The sequence below is a fragment of the Lygodium microphyllum genome, chromosome 3 (assembly GCF_053477565.2).
Source record: "Lygodium microphyllum isolate KBCC chromosome 3, Lygodium_microphyllum_v1.1.10, whole genome shotgun sequence".
NCBI classification, from domain to species: Eukaryota; Viridiplantae; Streptophyta; class Polypodiopsida; order Schizaeales; family Lygodiaceae; genus Lygodium; species Lygodium microphyllum.
Genome location: NC_141137.1, coordinates 162,698,808 through 162,720,151, shown reverse-complemented (window position 1 = coordinate 162,720,151; position 21,344 = coordinate 162,698,808). Strand labels below are relative to the sequence as shown.

The following is a 21,344-nucleotide window of genomic DNA, read 5'->3' as shown; positions in this document are numbered from 1 at the left end:
AATCGTGATCCATGTACTCTTTAGTTGGAAGCACTATTTGCTTGGTGCTGATTTTGTAGTGCAAACGGATCATCAAACACTTAGATACTTTCTCACACAGGCTAAATTGTCAGAGAAACACATGCGTTGGGAAAATTTCCTATCTATGTTTCATTTTCAATTATAGTGTGAAAAATGGAGAAGCTATGGATCATGTATGTCTACATACTTGGTCTACAGGAGTTTCAAGACAGGTCACAGGATGGAATGCAGGGACTCTTTAAGTTCATTTTTGTTTGGAATTCATTAAGTTTAGCAAGTCAACTAGGTTTGAGCATGGGACATGGAATAAGAACTTTTAGTGACTTAGGAGATTGAGGAGTGTCTGTGTGAAACTTGAGAGTTGTGTGATAGTGAACAGGGAGCTCAGCATGATTTGCACCGCAAATCACGAGCATGAGCTACAGGGGCAAAGTTGGGCCATAGGTGGAGTTACCAAAGGCATGCAACTGGAGTTCCACTCAAAAATGAACTCTCACAGGAAGGGACTATGCGTTACAAAATAGTTAAGGCCAAAAGTTTTATTGGAAAGTCATGCTCCACCGTATGCAGGACATCGTTGTATTGATGCTACAGTCAAAGCGACAGAGACTTTCTTCTATTGGCCAACCTTGAGATCTAATCTTGATGCATATGTCAGATCTTGCCTTGTATGCCAAAAGGTCAAATTTGATAGACAGAAGACACTAGGGTTATTGCAACCACTGCCTATTCTAGAAAGGCCATGGGAAAGTATTGCCATGGATTTCATTTTTTGATCTTCCAAGAACTCCTTTAGGGAATGATGGAATCTAGATTATCATTTGCAGATTCAGCAAACATGCACATTTCATTCTTGTAAGGAAAAAGATTAAGTCAGAACACATAGTAAAGATATTTATGCAAAATATCTTCAAGTACCACGAAATGCCACAGTGAATTGTGAGTGATAGAGACCCAAGAATGACTAGCTTGTTTTGGAAAGCATTGTTTGAAAACATGGGCACTACGCTGAAATTTTCATCTTCTTTCCATCCACAAACTGATGGACAGTCTAAAGAAGCAAATTCAGTTGTTTTAGATCTACTAAAGTGTTATGTTTCAGATCATAAGACTTCTTGGGAACATAGCTTGCCATTGGTTGAGTATGCATACAATAATACAGTGCACTCATCTGCTGGCAAAGCACCTTTTGAGATTGTGGAAGGTGGAAAGAAATCGCCTCCCAATTTGCGGACAAAAGATAACATCTTTGAAGCAAATCGTTATGTAAAAGATTGGGAAGAAGCATATAAAAAGGTCAAGTATGCCCTAGAAAAGTCACAAGCTAAACAGAAAAGAGCTGCTAATAGTCATCGTCGCGAGCTCTTGTTCAAAAAGGATGATTGAATCTTATTGCGTTTTGAAAAGGCACGTTTGAGAAAACAGAAGGGCAAGGAACGTTTGTTTCCAAAGCTGAGTATGCGTTACTATGGCCCTTTTCAAGTCTCAGAGAAGATCAATGATGTAGCATATAGGCTGAAATTGCCACAGAATTGGAAAATTTATAATGCATTCCATGTGAGCCTATTGAGGCCTTTTACTGGTGAAGTGCCAGAAGATATGGTTCAAGAGAGGAACACTCTGAATTAGAGGAATTAGATGAGATTCTAGTTCCTGAGCAGATCCTGGCACACAAGGATAGGAAAGTGAAAGGTAGAGTTATAATAAGATTCTTGGTGAAGTTCAAGAACTATTCACCAATGGATGCCAAATGGATGGAAGAGGCTGAATTGGCAGATTCGCCTCAGTTATTGCAACTTTACCGATGAGCTTTCTTACTGGAATCTACAGTGACTTAGAATGCTTTTTGAAGCAATGTACATTCTCTATTGTATAGTTGAATACTACATCTCATTGAATAATGCACAATGTATGGTTTACATTTAGCATTAGCATGTGTATCATTGAATAAAATCTCAGTGCTTTGAAGTTGTATTTATTACACTTCAGTTGAATGAATATGCATGTTGTAACACTAATAGTTCACACATATGTGCTATTGCCCTATGTTGCATCCAAAAACATGTATATTAGAAAGGCTACTAGTAATCATAGTTGAATACAGGATGTAATCCTCCACCTATGTGAGACTTTAACTTGCAATGACACAAATGGTAGTGGGGAAACTCCTACCATCGCCTCGTGTCATCTATTAGCAAGTGATACATGCGACGGCACTAATAACATGGAGAATCTTGTTATCTCCCTGTGTCATCCGTTAGCATAAGTCGCATGCAATCGAGGTCACTTGCTTCTCTAAGAAGGGAGCATACCACCAGGTGGTGATACTTTTTACAGTTGCTTTTCTTATTTACTTATATAAATATTTTATTTTTCTTTTCTTTTATTGTTGTTGCTTCTTTCCCCCAGAGTTCTCTTGGAATAAGCCGGGATCTTTGCATGGCCAGAAGAGGCAGCCATTGGGACAAATTGGACTAATGGTTTATCTGAGCCTTAGGACCTGTTCCATATTGAATGGGCATTGAAGAATAGAATGCCACTGGTTTGGGACTCTGTGCTTAGCCATTAGAGATGGTGCAGGACAATGAGCCTGGCCAAGACAGAAGATGCACATGTGAGAATGCTCACGGAATAAAAGTCACTGTAATTGAGCCACATTACACTTTTTGATGTGGTCACAATGATAAAAGTTGCTCAGAACAATTTGAAGAATGCAAGGGTCACCATCCATTAAATTTAGGGAGTTACTATTTTTAGACCCCAAAATCCATTCACGTCATTATCTTCGTTTTTGCACGAGAATTAATTCTCTGGTCTGTGCCGAGATCAAATTTTGCACCGATCATGGAGAATTTTAAACCAGAAGGTTTAAACGAGAATATCGTTACATGTATGCCATGTGGCATAAATTCCTTAAAGAGAGAGAGAGAGAGAGAGAGCATTAAAAAAAACGTAATAGGCATAAGTGACAGAGGGGAGAATGAAGTTTTGAGGAACTGAGGGCAAATTGCTGCAAAAAAATCAACCATGGAGAGTACTTCTACGTCTCTGACCCAAGTACGAAGGTAGAGCTTGCTCCCTCTGATCAACTCTCTCTCTATTATCAGAGGAAATGCTTCGCATGATGGGCTGATTCCATCGAAGAAAATACAGGACATGCTAGACAGCAAGAACAGTGAATTCAGTGATTTGCAAACTGTAATTCTGCACACCAATCATTGAGTTCTTGTCACATGCTTAACAATAAGAACAATGAATTTTGCACATGCTGGACAATAAGAAGAGTGTGCTGGACAGTAAGAACAATGAATTCTGGACATGCTCGATAGTAAGAACAGTGAATTCAAAGATCTGCAGACTGCAATTCTGCACAAGAATCATTGAGTTTTGGTCACAGAAAATGCTTTCCTAGAAGGGATGTTGAGCTGCACATGTTGTACTGTTCTTATGCAGCTGGGATTTACTCAGAACAGATAAAAACCAACTATTCACAGGTTATATATTTTGGAACATTATCATTTTTGTAAATTTTCATCTTTTAATTGATAAAGAAATACCGAGAGGGCGCCAATCTGGTGTTGAGCGAGGGAGTGGTCTCTGCTTATGTGTGTGTGTGTGTGTGTGTGTGTGTGTGTGTGTGTGTGTGTGTGTAAAGACCAGGTGTTAATTGAAGGAACTACCGCTTTATGTAAGTCATAGACCGGTTTCAAAATCTGCAAAAACGAGATTAAGGAAGAGTGGTGGTCGCATGCCTATCTAGAGAAAGTTTAGGGCACCCAAATTAGAGTTTTGCATGTGGGGATACAATAACTCTCTAGGATCGTGTTTGTTTTTAAAATGAAAGATTTGCTTCATTATTTAAGCATGTTTTGGGGCTATTTAAGCCAAGCTAATGCATTTTTAGTTCAACATACGTAGCGCATCTCACTTCCTTTCCTTGCTTAGTTTGGAGGAGATTGAAGAACAGCTTTAGACCTGGAAAGATTTCACTCTTTCTATGGTTAATAGTGTACACGCATTTTGTAGTCTCTTGGGATTGTCCTAGGGCTTAGGAGGTATGGAGGTGTAACCAGCAGCCATTAAAGCCAATTTGCCACTTATTTCACAATTAGGGAAGCCCGAATTGAATCCTCTTCTGTTGCATGCAAGTCAGCCCCCCTGTAGACCTCTAGAATCTTACTCATTTTGCTATCCACTAACTGAAATTACATCAGCAACCTTCCTAAATCACTAAAGCATGCATGCATGCACCCCAATACAACAACGCAAACCCTAAACCTTGCTAGTTTCAGACTGCGATCAGCAGATCCCCGATCAGTAACACATCAATTCAAATCCACGGCTCAAACCTCCAATTTGCACTACCGGATTGCATATGCATGTGACCAAAATGAGAGAGAGGAAGTATGAGAGAGTTTCCAGCCTGAAATAGTGGCCAGCATTATTAATCCTCAAATTGCCCATTATTTCTAAATGTTTAGGGAGGCAAATTTGGTATTCAACAATCGCATGGAGGTCACCCTACAGCAATCTCTTCGAAGTTGCCGTTAATCTTCAGATTTGCAGCAAATATCCTTCATGCATAGCTGAGATTTCCTGGCACGCATCCGGAGACAGCCATGTAAACCCTATTTACTGCTATAATTGGTCTGAAACATCAAATCAAGGCTGAGAAAATAAAAATTTGCAAAGAGGGGGTAGAGAGAGAGAGAGAGAGAGATGAGCAGCAGATTAGAGAAAATTCTCCAACTTTCTCATGAGAGAGAAGCTTGCACAGCAGTCACCCTTTGTTTGCAGCCCCAGAATGCAGTAGATCAGGTCGCCATGTTGACCCAGCCCCAAGAAAGTGTTGTAGATCAGGTCCCACTAGTGAAATTAGGGTTTTCTTGCTGTTACCTGCTTAAAAAACAGCCCTAGCCCTGCTGCCTGGTGGTTCAGATGCTCTCTCTCAGCCCACAACTTAGTTCTCCCCCTCAAAACAACCCCAAACAGGCCCACACAGCCTTGCATGGATCCCAAACTTAGCCAACTGCCAAGTGTCAAACCTGCCCATGTAAACTAAGCCTCTAGAGTTAATTTTCAGCCGATAAAAGTTCAATTAAATGGAAAAATACATAGCCCCTCGCCATACTTTGGCCATGCCTAACCCCACTGACCTTCTTGACAAAAGTCATTTCCAAGGGGATACTCAATATCCCTGACCAAGTTCTGACCAAGGTACCCCACTCACACCTGTCCACACAACTTCTACCAATGTCGACCATTGCCAAGCTAGGATGATCTGGCACCGTGATACACATTCAACTTTATCGCACATGTGCACCTCACATGTGCACAACTTAGTGTCACAACTTAAAGTATCCAAAGAGCATCAAGTTAAAATTTCACAACCTTATGACACTATACTTTGAGCCAAAGATGCATGACACAATCTTCATTGTTAAGGCCAGTTCATGTGCAATGGTGGGCTCACAGATATCACCCATCAGATAGGTATTGGAGCTTACACTGTCATGACAAGAGTTATGGGAGCTAATTGGGAGCCTGATAAGGTCGCATAGTTGGAAGGCACAATGCTAACTAACATTCAACGGATAGAGCCTTTTTGTATATACCACTCTGGTGGAAATCTCATCATCCATCATCCACTTCCTCCAAGACTACTGGGAGAATCTTCAAGTAAATTCACAACATTGATATGAGCTTCAATAGCTATTACTTCACGTTACCATAGCCTATTTTCCACACTACAAGAAGTCCTAGTAGCATTACACCTCCCCACCACAGCTTCTCTCTACCATTCCCCCCAAAACAACTTGAGAGGCCTTCTATATGTTGGACTTGTTCTACATTCAACTCTAGCTAGACAATTGATTGTTACATTTTCTTCTAAATGGATCCTGTATAACAAACCACCGTTTCTTGATGCGGAGAGTGAAGGAAGATGTTTCGAAGGACGCGGAAATGCAGTAAACTGCAAAACATGGCAGTCCTTCAAAGGAAAAAGACCCAAAACACCAAGTGCACCAACTGGGAAGCAGTCAATGTGCAAGAGGAGAGGTTGGACTGCCAAAAAATACACATTGTCGTGATGCTATGCGGACATAGTGTGAAAAAGCATGGAATGCATCATCATCCGACTTTCTTATTGATGTAAAGAGTTAATGTGATCTGAGTCATTAGTACTAGTGCCAATGGCATGGATTATCCAAAAATACTAGATTTTTGAATAATTTTAGCCTATTTTTTATATTATTTATTGTAAAAATCAAAAAAAAGTTAGAAAAGCTTCTAGATTAGGATGGCATGCAAAAAGCAAGTGGCTTTTTCAACCAGCTATGGGATTTTCATAAAAAAGACAGATTGATGAAATCGCGCGCGTCGCGATCGCTGTTGGCAGGCTGAAAACTGCAGTTTGAACTGGAAGAGGAAGAAGTGATATGGGAGATCCATGAGTAGGTGTCCCGTAGTTTTACCCCCCTTTCGAAGCCAACGGAGCCATCAGATTTAGGTTCCGAGCACCAAAGAAGGAGTTGTTATTTGATCCACGTTTTTCAGGTTCTAATGTCTAGAGAGTGCTTCTGAATAGTGCCACACAAAGGATTTCAGGTTCTGTCAATACATATTGATTTGATTCATTGTGCTTTGTCATTATAGTGTTTACCTCTTGTGTATTCTTTATCTTCTCTTCCATCTCCTATCGCTACTTCCTTCTACCTCTAATCCCCGATGGATACGACCTTTCGACAAAAACCCCTCTAACATTGGGAAACCTGACGTGAAAGGTCGTCCGAAGAAGAAAAGACAAGATGGGAGAACCTTCGAACACAATCTCCAGTGCAAAATATGAATATGCTTATGCAAATACAACAACAACATGTGATGCAAGGTTCTGATCCTTCTACCTCTAATCCCCTCGCGTGTGGCAGGGCCTCCGTAAGCCTTACTCCTCCCCTCGCCTTCCTCCTATGAGAACCCTACTGGTGACCGATCTGTACAGGCCAGAAACCCCATGAATCCAAGCCTGGGGGAATCCCAACCTCACCATGGTGCCCTCTAGAAAATCCCAGTCCACCCTCATAAGCTTTCTCAAAATACAAGAGTAGTGCTGTCAGTCTCTGCCCACTGTCCTGAGCCCACTCTGTCGCCTGAAAGAAGGTAAATACATTGTCTAGGATGCTCCTATCCTAGACAAAGCCTGTCTGTGTGTCATGGATGATATCTGGAAGCACGGGGCGTAGTCGCCTACCAATCATCTTTGTCAGTGCCTTATAGACCAATGACAATAAGGTGATCGGTCTCCACTAGGAGAGCTCCAACCGGTCTCCCCCTTTGGGAAAAAGACTGATAAGGCCTACCGAGAGACTCCCTAGCATCTGTCCTGAAGTAAAAATCTCCTTGAAAGCCATCAATAGGGGGTCCTTCACCACTTCCCAGTAGGTAGTGACGAACGCCTTAGAGAGGCCATCCTCCCCCAGGCATTTCTACCCATCCTGTGTATGGAAAGCCTCCTCTAGTTCCTTCTTTGTGAAGGGGGCTAGGAGGGAGCGTCCCATCTCCTCTGTGACGAGGAACGGGATGTGATCCCATACCTGCTGTCTACATCTTTGTCCTCTAGCTAAAGCTGTCTCCTGCTGGAAAAGGCGCGTGTAATAGTCAGTGGTAATCTCCATCACCTCATTTGGGCTACAACGTCTTCCCATACTGATCCCGAAGGCTACGTATCTGCTCTTCTGCAGTGCGGGTTTCGTGCACCTGGAAGAACTTCCTGCACATCGTGTCCCCCTTCCGTGCCCAGAATGTTACTGAGGTGCGGAAAGAGAACTCTGAGAGCATGTCCTCTAGGCCAGCAATAGCTGCTCGCTAGCGCACATCTTGTGCGTGGAGAGTGGGATCCCTTGGTGCCTCCTGCAATAATCTCTGCGTGGCTACAAGGTCCTGCCAGAGTGCTCTCTCCTCCTCCCAACACTGATGCTTGGCCTGTATGGTTGTCTCTTGGCAGATTCTGCTCGACTTGGCTAGGACCTCTACAACCTCCTCTTCTATTCGGTCCTCTTGTCCCACTGTCTGGTCCAAATCTGCTCTATCTGTCTCATCACCTCCTCCCTCCTATAGATCGAGTCAGGGATCCAACAGGATCGTGTGCCTAGGGCAGATGGTGGGGTGTCAAGTGTAAGGAGAACCGGGCAATGATCGGGCAACCTGGTGTCTGCCAACTGCTCAATCTGGCCTACACGATAGCCTCCCCACTCTCCCACATAAAACGTGTCCAACCGCTCCAACAGGACTCCACCTAGCCGCCTGTATCCCCAAGAGAAGTCCAACGACCTCTACCTCCTGTGGAAGGCAGGGTCTTTCCAAGCATCACGTGCTCCAATTGCAAGCAAAAAGACCTCCGATGCCTCCTACTCCTCCCCAGCCATGCCCTGGTAGTTTCTGCCTCTGCCCTGCTGGTCCTCCAAGGCTTCCAGGTTGTTGAAATCTTCTCCAACAATCTAGGAGTCCACCTCTGGGAGTCCATCTGCGATCTCCACCCAGAACCTACTACGTGCCCTAACCTCCCTAGGGGCATAGACATTGAGGACTCCAATACACGAGTCCCCAATATCCAATCTGATCCATAGAACCCTTCCTGCTACTATCGTCCCGTGGTCTCGTACACAGGCGGTGAGACTCAGGCCAATAGACGTGCATACGCCTCCACTCCTGCCATGGGCACCTATGACGTGCTTCCAGTAAGTTTGCGAACTGCCCGGAAGTACCTTCCCAACCCGCTGGGCTTGGGTGGGGGTGAGCTTATGCTCCTCCAGAAGTGAGATGTCGATCCGCCCGGTAAGGGCCGGCTGCATCTCCTGCCGAATAATCAACTTCTTGGAACCACATACTGCACGATAGTGGAGACTGTTCACATTCTAGGATGCAAGGTGTAGGCTCATGGGGATGCAGGATGTGGGAGTTGTGGCCTCTCAGGTGGGATAGTCTGTGGCATGGGTGGTGGATGTTGGGGGGTGCGGTCCTACTAGATGGGGCGGCAGGGGGAGCTGCGGAGTGCTCTGTCGAGGGGGCGTCACTCGCCCTCCTGCTCCCTGCTGCTGACAAGGCTACGTTGGAGGAGCTGGCTGCGGCCCCCCTTGCCGTCTCCCTCTCTGTCGTCTTTGGACCGGTGTGAAGCCGTCAACATCCACCTGCAGGCCTGTCTGCGAAGCCGCCTTGGCTTCAAAGCACATACAGTCTGCTGCCTGATTCCCAAAGTCATGGCAGCGCAGGCATTGCCCTAGTTGCCCAATCACACTGACTTGTTGCCTAAAGGAGTGAACTTCTATCTCAATCTCCAAAAACTTAGGTATACTCTGTGTCTTTCACGGCCACTCGTACCTTGGGGACTCCTGTAGCAACTGTCACTGCATCCGCGAAGGAGGCAGGAAGAACTGTGCCGAAGAGCCGTCCAAAGTTCTCCACTAACTGGCGGTACTCTACCGCCAATCCGGGAAAAAGTAAAGTGACTGGGTGTCTGAGAAATCTGTTGTGGAGCTCAAATGATTCCACTGTGAAGCCGCTGTACCAAGGAACCATGTGAATGACCCTCTTCGTGGAGGCATAGGGCGAGCTCTCCACTAACTCACGAGCTCCGTGCCCGCAGAGGTGAGACGAACCATGAATATCCCTCGGCCTATGAGGACTACCTCCACGATCTGCACTGTGCCAATACGCAGCGTAGAGTGAAGCCAATCTCGGAGCTGGGCCCTGGATGGAGAGTGTCCTAGTACCTGACCGAAAATCGTTGTTTCTTTAAGCTCCAACTCTGTGGTACGGAAGGCCAAGAGTTGTTCCTCAGAGAGAACAACGCGCAAGGTGTTTGACTGGGGGGCACTCGCAGAATGCACCAGCGTTTGACCAGGGGTTTCCACCGAGCGACTCTGTTGAGGATCTACCAATCCTGCTACTGTGCTGCTGAAAGGGGAGGGGATGTTGCTACAAGTGGAGGAAGCAACGGTATTGGGCGGGGGGGGGGGGGGGGGGGTTGTTGGTGGGTTGGGCAGTGTGTCAAACTAGAGGGGGGGGTGGCGAAGTAGGGGAGAGCTGACGAGCAATGGCGTGCGAGGGATGGGCACAGCGCGCTTGCTATGAAGCAGCGCAGGCGGAGGAAGCGAGACAACTGGGTGGCGAGAGGAGGGAGCGGATACTATGGAAGGCGAGGGGAGCTCTAGGTCAGCACGATGGATAGGGGGGAGAGGGGACGCTGGCAGACGAGGGAGGAGCTTACGAGAGCTGGCGGAAAGGGATGGGCGCAACACGCCTGCTGTAAAGCAACACAAGGAAGAGGGACAGGGACAGCTGGGTGGCAGGAGGAGGGGCGAATGCTGAGGAAGGCGAGGGGGGGAACTGGATGAGAGCGATGGAAGCACTGGGTGGGCGCAATGGCAACGAAGACGTGACGTGAGAACAGCGTTTGTGACGCGACGGGGGCAGGAGCCGAGCTTGGCTCCAGATCTTTCTCTAATAAGGGTCTTGTGGCTACATAATTATTAAGAGAATTTGAAAGTCAGTTTGAGCAATTGGATCTTGCAAAACAACAAGCTCTTGCAAGTCAAAAAATTGAATTGTTTCTACAAGCAGCTAATCCTAAGCTTCAAGAGAAACTTGATGATTTGGTGGAGGATCAGACTACAGAGACAGGTCTTAAAACAGAGTGGAGACATGTCAAGGAAGTTGTTAGAAGAAGAGAAAGATTACATGTCTCTAGCCTGCCCACTATTACGGGCAAGACAATTGATGTATCCAGTAAGCCACCCACTTCGGTGGGTAACCCTATGGTTGTACCTACTATTGTTCCCTCTGTTAGGGAAGATGTATTAGATGAACCGGTCAAAGGCATACGAGATCTTCAATTGAAGGTTGCAAAATTGGATGAGAGGAAAGGGAACGGACAGTAACCCCTAGGCCAAGAAAAAGATGTATGTGGTGTGACAGTTTGCAACATGAGAGAAAGGATTGTGCGGCCTATCAAGAGGCCTTGGCACGACAGATCATCTTTTGAAAAGATGGCAAGATCCATGCACAAGAAACGGGATTACCTCTTGCTTTGAATTTTGGAAAGGGAGGTATGCAGAAGTTATTGGAAGATTTGGCTGTCTTAAATGTTTATGCGGTGGTATATGCTTCTACTTTCGGTCTACAGTTGGATAGAATGCATGGCCAAGTGATGTTTGGTCCAAAGACTCAAATATGGACACATGCTATACATGCAACTGAAAAGAGAAAGGTTACTGATAGTGAAATGTCTCGTGCAGGGCAAGACATTCGTGACATAACTCGTTGGGAATCACCGGTAGATGCATATTCAATGTATGCATATTTAGCAAAGGTACAAAACACAGATGTACTTGTGGAAGAAAAACGAAAGAGAGACGAAGATAATGCAGGGACATCTAAAAGAATAACAAGAAGGAGTGTGGATCAACCTAAAGCTACAAATCAATCACCTCCCGAGCATGTTATGGAAGATGTCAATCTAGAGCAAAAACAGGATAGCAAACAAAAGGGCAAAAAGAAGGGCAAGCAGCTAGGATATAAGTTGCAATCTAACATTGAGACAGCCACAGATCTTAAGAAGGTTTTTGAAGAACGGATCTTAAACAATCGGGTGGAATTCACCTTGGGAGAGGTACTTGGCATCACCAAGCGAGAATTTCATGATGAGATCATTGACATAATTAAGAAGCGTCAATTTCTTGGTGATACCACTAGTGCATTGCTGCAATTTGAAGAGGAAACTGTTTGTTAGGTATTCGGGCTGAATATGAGCATGAAGTAAGTATTGGATTAACTATGCAGGATGCTACTAATCAGTGAACAGCATGTGAAAAAAAGAATAAAGTGACTGAAAATGCATTGTCTTGTAGCAATATGCATGGTGCAGTAAGGTAGATGCAACAATATGGGGAAGAGACTCTAGGATTTATTCCTCGAAGTCACTACACAAGAAATCATTGGGCTAGGGCTACCACTGAAACGGTAGTGAAAATAGAGGAACGTGAAACTCCTTGTGTTGCTTTACTTGACCATGGGTCTGAGATAAATGTCATTGAGTGTGGGTTGTATGAAAATGGAGCATGGCCTATAGACACTGATCATAGTTGGCGTATGAGGGCTGCAAATAATTCTTCAGGAGAGCTTTATGCTGCATGTCCTAATGTAAAAGTGACGATTGGTGATGTACAAGAAGAGCAACACTTCTTTGTGCAAGACAATTCCTCATATGCAATGATTTTGGGACAGCCATATGTTACAAGAGTGCATATGGAAACAAAGGTGCTTGATGATGGCTCTGCTTATGCAAGAGTCAGAAGCAAGGATGGGAAGAAAGCAGAATCCAATTTCTTATTGTTTGTGTTAATCATCCTAAAAATCGGGATACACTTCGAGAGTCTCCTTTGGCTCCAAATGCAAGGAAATTCAAAGACCTGGATTTTCATTAAGCACTGTTGTAATGCAGGGCTACACTAGTGCTATTCAAAGGACGTACTCGCCTCTTGATGAAATGAAGCATGCATTTACTATTCGTTATTCTCGGTTTACAGCAAACAGTTCATGTTGGTTTAAGCCTATGGAAGCAACGGGCTACTAAGGAACTGAAAGCATTGGGACTGTTAACTAAAAATGAAAGCATTTCAGGCATCTTTTATGGGCTGAATATTAATGATACTACGGCTGAAATTTCAGCAACTATACATGCAGAAAATGAGGCTGAAAACAGAGTGTTGTCAGTATGTTCTTTGGACATGTATAATGTCATAGCATTGTTTGCTCAACAAGAAGGATTACAATGGATTAAAGCACTTGTGGAGACAAATTATAGGACAGTTGACAAAAAGGCGAAACCCATTGCTTTGCCACTTCCACCAGAGAGTGAGGGTTTGTATGAAAAAGTATGAAGGCAACCAAGCTTACGAGATCCTAAAGATATAGGTCATCAGTTTACATCTAAAACATTACACGAATTAAAAGTTAGTGCAGAAGGGTTCCTTTTGCCTGCTGAGAGAGACTGTTTTATGCGGATGTTGGCTAGGCATGGAAAGGCATTTGCATTTCAGCCAACTAAAATAGGTTGTGTGGAACCAAATGTTGTCTCTCCTATGGTCATATTTACTGTGCCACATGTACCATGGAACTTGAGGCCTATTCCAGTGCCTAAAACTTACTTGCCAAAGCTGATGGATTTGCTAAATGAAAAGATTCGCATAAAGATCTTGGAACCCTCTTCAGCCCCGTACTCAAATCGTTGGTTTACTGTGCCCAAAAAGAATGGGGCTTTGAGATTTATTCAAGACATGCAACCGGTCAATAAAGTGACCATAGGAAATGTGGGTGCAGGTCCTATGGTTGATGAATTTGCAAAGGCTTTTGCAGGCAGAGCGATCTATTCTTTGGGTGATCTTTACTCGGGGTATGATCAGTTTCAACTTGCAGTTGAAAGCAAGGATATCACAACCATGAAGACTCCCTTGGGGTTAGTACGGATGTGTACTCTCCTGCAAGGTGCAACAAACTCAATGTGGCACACATAACAAATGCTATGAATAGCGTACTCAGGGATTTTATACCACAATTGACAATGCCCTTTTTTGTTGATGTTCCAATCAAAGGGTGTGCAATCGATGAAAAAAATGAAGAGATGGATGCTCATGGGTGCAGACAGTTTGTTGCAGACCATATTGTGGATTGTGAGAGGATTTTGACGCGTATAGAAGAGGTGCATTTAACTCTTTCTGGACAAAAGTCTGTCTTTGGAGTTGAAGAGGTTTTGATTGTTGGGCATATGTGTGGGCCCTATGGGCGAATACCATCACCAGCAAAAATAGATAGGATTGATAGAATGCAAGATGTATGCACGAATGTAACAGAGGTGCGTGGATTCTTGGGAGCATGTGTGTTTTATTTGATTTGGATCCCTCACTTTGCACATGTAGCTGATGCTCTATATCAGCTCTTGAGGAAAGGTCAAAGGTTTCATTCGGAAAGGAAGCATCAAAAACCAATGAAGAAATTGAAGCAGCTCTTGAAATCTACTCCTACATTGAGAAAGGTTGATTATGCACATGGAAAGCCTATCATTTTTACTGTTGATACAAGCCTAATTGGGATTGGATGGGCAATTGGGCAAGATGATGGGGAAGGGCAAAGATATGCAATTCGCTTTGGTGCTAAAATATTGACTAAACGACAGAGAAGGTATCCACAAGTAAAAAGAGAATTATGGGGAATTGCAACAGTCCTTAAATGCGATAAGGAGTATTTTATTGGTGCTCATGTAGTCATTGAGACCGATTGTTTGCCGGTATTGGGTATGATTACTAGTTGTGCTACCCCGGACATTGCTATGCTCCGGTGGATTGCATACATCAAATCTTCAAACCCTGAATTTCAGCATATTGCAGACATGTTATCTCGAGCACGCTATGAAAATGAAGATGGAATGATGGATGAGAAGGAAGAAAATGACTTTCTTGCGGCTGAAAATAATGTTGTAAGAGTGAATTTAGCAATGCAAGGTGTTGCTATAGCATTAACAAAAGCTTGGACAACAAAGAAAAGACACTTTAGATGTTTTGCATCTTGTGTAGAAATGTTTCTGGAAGACAAATATGCAGGAGAGTGGCTGAGAATTGGTCAATACCTGAGTATATTAACAAAGAGATGAATGGTCAAATGAGGAGTTTAAAAAGATTAAGAGAAAAGCCTATGGGTTTTTCTTAAAAGATGGATACTTATGGAAACATGCTAAAAAGAAACAGGGTATGCCATTGCGAGTTTTAGGTGACAGAGCTTCAAAAGTAAATGTTATGCAAGAATTTCATGAAAGCTTATGGGCTGGCCATAGAGGTATTTGGGATACTTTTGCAAAGATCAAAGAAAGATATTAGTGGCAAGGTATGTATAAGGATGTTGCTCACTTTGTGGAAACATGTACAACATGTCAAATGTATGGATTGCAGCCCACATATCTATTGTCTCTTTATTTTAAGTGGGTGGTGGATTTGGTCACAATGCCTACAGGTCTTTGGCAAATGAGGTATCTTATCCTTGCCCGTGAAGACTTGACTAATCAAGTAGAAGGAAGAGCTTAACGTACTAAGACAACAAATGTTGTGTGAACTTTTCTCTTATAAGAGATCTTTTGTAGATATAGCTGTGTGGGTAAATTTACAGCAGATAGAGGTGAGCTGGATATAGATGAAGCTCATGATTTCTTTGCACGGTTAGGGATAAAGCTTGCTTTAACTTCAGCCTATAAACCTGAAGGAAATGGTAAAAGTGAAAGAGGTCATCCACCTATTGTGAAGGCATTGGTAAAAGTATGTGGAGAGAAGGTAAAAGAGTGGCCACAATTGCTCCCTTATGCTTTGTGGGTTGATAGAACAACTCATAGTACTGTTACACGATATATACTTGCAGAATTGATGTATGGTCAAAAACCTATCATGCCAATAGAAAAGATGACAGTCATATGGAGTGTGCTACCTTGGGAGGAGGAGTTGAATCAAGAGGAGTTGTTGGCCTTGCACATTAGACTGTTGGAAAGGAAGTCAGAAGACATAGAGACAGCAATTGCAAAATTAAGGGCAGCAAGAATACAGAACAAGAAACGGTTTGATAAAAGACATAGACTGAGACCAAGAACCATATAAGATGGGGATTGGGTATTGGTTTATGATAGCACTTTAGACAACCAGCATAGTGCCATACGTAAAGTTCCCAAAAGATGGTTTGGGCCCTATGTGGTAAGACAGGTGTTTGATAATGCTACTTATGCATTGAATGAACTGGATGGGACAGCCATAAAACTTTCGATAGCAAGAAAAAGAATCAAATTATTCAAGAGACGGGAACCTAATACCTATGAGTTGCCAGAATTGAAAGAAAACAGTGGCCATGATACAGGGGGTAGCCAGGAAGATATGGAAGATGAAGAAGCAAAGGATATGATTGCAGAGGATGAGGAGGACTCAGAATCTAGTGACAACTAGGTTTTCTGGCACATACCGGAGGATGTCCAAGTCAAGAGGGGGTGGATGTCGTGATGCTATGCGGACATAGTGTGAAAAAGCATGGAATGCGTCATCATTCGACTTTCTTATTGATGTAGAGAGTTAATGTAATCTGAGTCATTAGTACTAGTGCCAATGGCATGGATTATCCAAAAATACTAGATTTTTGAATAATTTTAGCTTATTTTTTATATTATTTATTGTAAAAATTAAAAAAGTTGAAAAAGCTTCTAGATTAGAATGGCATGCAAAAAGCAAGTGGCTTTTTCAACCAGTTATGGGATTTTCATAAAAAAGACAGATTGACGAAATTGCGCACGTCACGATCACTGTTGACAGGCTAAAAATTGTAGTTTGAACTGGAAGAGAAAAGAGTGATCTAGAAGATCCGTGAGCAGGTGTCCTGCAGTTTTACCCCCCTTCCGAAGCCAACGGATCCATCAGATTTGGGTTCCAAAGAGCAGAGAATGAACTGTTATTTTTATCCACGTTTTTGGTCTACAAAGAAGCTCCAGGAGATCTAATGCCTCAAGAGGGCTTTTGAGTAGTGCCACACAAAGGATTTTAGGTTCTGTCAGTACATATTGATTTGATTCATTGTGCTATGTCATTATAGTGTTTACCTCTTGTATATTCTTTCTCTTCTCGTCCATCTCCTATCTCTACTTCCTTCAACCTCTAATCCCCGGTGGATACGACCTTTGGACAAAAACCCCTTCGACAACGTCACAGGGTTGATGGAGAGCATATGTAGTGATATATCAGTGGACTGCTAAATAGTAGTATGACTACCATGACAGTAGTCAAAAGGTGTCTACTGTAGAAAAATGTATCAACATGAGGTAAACAACAATAGGATGGCTGATGGACATAATGATGGCCAAAAACCTCATACTCTTTGCATTGGTCCTGAAGACAAAGGAGTTTGGGGGGTCAATATTCATTCACTACATAGTGTGTTGGCTGCATGAGCATTGTATTCTATTCAAATTGATTCATTCCATTATTCACTGTGCTCATTTTCTCTGAGGTACCCTAGCCCTAACTATGTTCTATTATGAATTTGTGCTTTGTCAAATGTTAGTATTTGAGTTTTTGTTTTGGGCCATTTCTTTACATGGTATAAAATGTAGATACTCTCTAAAGAAACGTAGACCTTGATTTGAAAGCTCTTCTCAGAAGCCATGAACTCAAGTAGGATAGATAACTTCGAGCACTTCTACACCAACTCAATCCCCAAAGGAGCCTATGCCGAGAACTAAGCAAGAGTAGCATCCATTGCCAACTCTGCAAGATTCCAACACGATCAAAGATCCTTCCAACTGCATTGGAGAGAAACAACACTATTCCATCACATATGAGGAGTTGCAACTGATCTAGGTTAACATAGCAAGAAAGACCAAAGAGCTACATCAACAAGCATGTAAACAAGAGCTACATGAAGAAGGTATACTTGATTATTTCTCATCAGATGTAGTGCACAAGTTTGATGATGTTATAGGGCCGTCAAGACCTCCATAAGGGATGGGCCCCTCTCTTGGAGAAAGGGATCCTGAGTACGTTCCCTATTTTCAACCTCTCTCTCCTTCGATGCAAGGTACACAAGTTTTTACTTTTGTTCCTTCGTCTATTCCTTCTTCTTCACCACCTTTTCAGCATGTTGGCAAAGAACAAGTTCAAGCAAGAGTGCCATATGTTGAATATGGCAAATGTCCCATTGAAGATCCACTCACATATATGAATACAAGAAGGGGTGATTATAAGAAAAATTATGGTACCTCTTCTTCTTTCCTTCCTTCTTTTCATTATGCTTCTCAAAGTCAGAATGAGTTTGGTATATCATCTTCATTATATTCTTCATCTTCACCTTCATTTCAATTTACTCACCTAATCAAAATCAATTTAATGCATTATTATTTCCACAATAATTTCCAAACCCACCCATCCCACCCATTTCTTCCATTGCATCACCATTACCTTTCACTTTTGCATATCAATCACCACATGGCATTGCACACACCACACCGAGGAGTCCCTCAAGCATAGGAACCACCTTTATGATCTCTACACCTTTAGTTCCACATGGTGCTCATCCACCTTTGAGGAAGGCTCAACATCCATCCTATGGACCTTTGGGTTACACCTAGCATGGGTTCCCTACCCCTATTTACCCAATTGTCGATTAGCTGATAACACACTTTGCCTCCATGGCTTTACGCAGTGGACCTACTAGTCATTCTTTTGTGCCCAAGCCCACCTTTGGACATGGCTTCCATGTTCCAGTGTCTCCACCTCCATCGGCACCTTATGGAAACATTCATGTTCCAATGCCTCCACCATCAGCACCATATAGACAATCACAGTGTATTTTTACCTACCCACCTTCTGCTCCTTATCCCCCTCCCTCCTATCCACTTATCCTACTTACCCATCTTATCTGACACCTCTCATGTTTCATCTTCCTCATCAACCAAGCACACTTTTTCTAACATGACTCATTTCAATGGATCAAATTATACCACTTGGTCAAATCTAATGAGGCATGATGCCAGTAGCATCATCATTGACTGATCACTAACACCATTAGACACCAATCCCACTAATATCTTGGGCTTCTTTCCCTTAGGATCTCCTTGAATTTTTGATTTTCCAACTTGCTACCGATTGGGACAGTCTCTTGCAATGCGACCCTCGTGTTCACAAATGAAGCCTTTATTTGCAGCCATCAATTCCCTACATTTGCACCAATATTTTTGAGCCCTTTCTTTGCTGTTTTGGCCTCTTTTCGGGCTGATTTTCATATCTTTTCCTTTTCTCGGCCTTAAATAACCTTTTATTCAGCTTCTCTCCTCTCTAGGAAGCCCGAATCCTTCCCAACAACAAAGCATCGGCTGTAGTATCAACCTCTATGAGTTGAGACATACAAGACACAATGGATTTAATGCAAAAATCCTTGATTCCTTTCGGGAGCCCACAAACATATATTTCCACTGCTCATGAAGGGGTACGGGCCGATAAGAAGTGATGGCCAGCAATACATCCCAAAACTTCTTATTGTATTACACCAAATTCTTACATTCCTTAGCATCCAATTTATTTCAAGTTGTCATGATGTCCACCTCAAGGGCCTTATTAACCAATTCGATGGAGATATTTGCTTGAATTGTACCCACCTTGACACTGCTCTACCTTGCATCAAAAGAGTGGACCACCATTCCAATGCATTCCCTTTCAAGAAAGTGGCTACCTTTCGAATCTTTGAGGACTCAGTGAAGTTTCCCCTTGAATAGGCTGCATCAAATTGCTGAATAAAAGTCAACGTTTTCAACCTATCTTGTGCACCAATTAAGAACTCAAACTTCATTGCTTTTCCACCCTCATCGTAGTCTTTTGCTGCCCCTTTGGGTGTCAAGTTGTCGTACATTAGCTGCTCCAAAAAGAGTGAACTCGTTAAATTCACATCAAAACCAACACGAAACAGAGCGTTTGCATGACTAGCATTCATGCCTTCAGCCCCATAAGCATTCGGGGGAGGTGCAGATGCATTACCAAATATACTAGTTTGCACCCCAAGCATCAAACCAATGCTGCCATACATAGGGTTTTGCACATTTCCAGCCATACCTGAATATATTGAGCCTTGCACACCATGCATTGGTTGCTACAAACCATAGGGATTTGTGTCATACATTCCCATATGCAGTCCCTGTCCAACCATAGCATGAAAAATTATGCTTCCACCAAAGTATTCTAGCTTCCCCATCATAGCATGCATGTTTGACTGTGGTAACCACACTCTATAGCCAAATTCACCCTCATCACCATAGCCCATGAAAATGCATTTAGTGGATTTCGGGTCAAGATTACTCCTCAGCTCATCTCTAACATGCACAAAAGCATCACAACCGAATATCTGTAAATGGTCATATGAGGCCGATTTGCCAGACCAAACCTCCTCAGGGATGCCATTACTTAAGGACCTATTTGGAGAGCGGTTGCTAATGTGAACCACGGTTTTAAGTGCCTCTCCCCAATTTTAATGAGGGAGATTAATAGTGGACAGCATGCACCGCACTCTCTCACATAAAGTCCTATTGTATCTTTTAGCCACACCATTTGAAGAAGGGTTGTAAGGAGTTGTAAGCTCCTTCTTGATTCCATGCAAGTCACAAAAAGACTTAAACTCAGTAGATGTGAACTCACCCCCATTATCAGTTCTCAAGTATTTCAGCTTTCTACCTGTCTGAGTGGTCACAAATGCAAGAAAAATTTTAAAAACAGCAAACACTTCACTTTTCTTTTTCAACAGATAAACCCAAATCTTCATGGAACAATCATCAATAAAAGAGAGAAAATATGCAACACCACCCAACGATTTCATTGGCATACTATATACATCAGAATCCATTAAGTCCAAGACATTGGACTTACGGGAGACACCAGAGTAAAAGGAATTTTTCATTTGCTTTCCAAACTGACAGTCATAACAAAAATCAAGTTTAGAGCCTTTTCCATCAACCCTCTTCAAAGAGGTAAGGACATCAAGACCTTTCTCGCTCATGTGGCCTAATCTCTTGTGCCACAACTCCAAATGACAACCAATTTCAACAACTACAAGAAACTTTCCATTCAAAGCTTTACAATGCAAACAATACAAAGTGCCCTTCTTGGTTCCTTTTGTAATCAGCATGAAACCCTTTTTCAATTTCCACAAACCACCACCAAACAATTTAGTATAACCATGCAAGTCAAGCTGTCCAATAGATAGTAAACTCTTCTTGATGCCAAGCACACATCTGATATCTTTCAACACAAGCTCTTGACCATTATCCAAAGACAAGTGTACAATGCCTATCCCATCAATGTTGCAAGCATGGCAATTTCCAAGATATACTTTTCCATAATTGCCTGCATTGAACATAGCAAAACACTCCAAGCAAGGAGTTACATGGAAAGAGGCATCAGAGTCTACAATCCAAGTTTGAGTGACACCATCATCAACTAACAAAAGTGCATCAATCACATCAGTCTTGGTAATCTGCATATCCTGCATGTGGCATACAAGGGCATCATAATCTATTGCACATAGTACATCAGCCTTTGCATCCGAGAGCTCGTCTATGACTACATTGGAGACCACATTGGCCTTTAGCTGCCTCAGATGCATCTGTCTTATCCTCTTTCTTCTTTTTGTCTCTTGCATCTTCTTTCTCTCTTGTTCCTTCTTGTAGTACCTGCAATCAGGCTTCTTGTGGTCCTTCCCACCACACCGAT

At 42.9% G+C, this 21,344-nt stretch overlaps 1 protein-coding gene across 2 annotated transcripts in view; it reads right to left on the bottom strand.

Annotated features, from left to right (window-relative positions):
- The window catches only part of LOC148039106 (hyperosmolality-gated Ca2+ permeable channel 2.3-like), a 139,332-nt gene that overhangs the window by 60,809 nt on the left and 57,179 nt on the right, over positions 1-21,344 (bottom strand). The window lies entirely within an intron of this gene.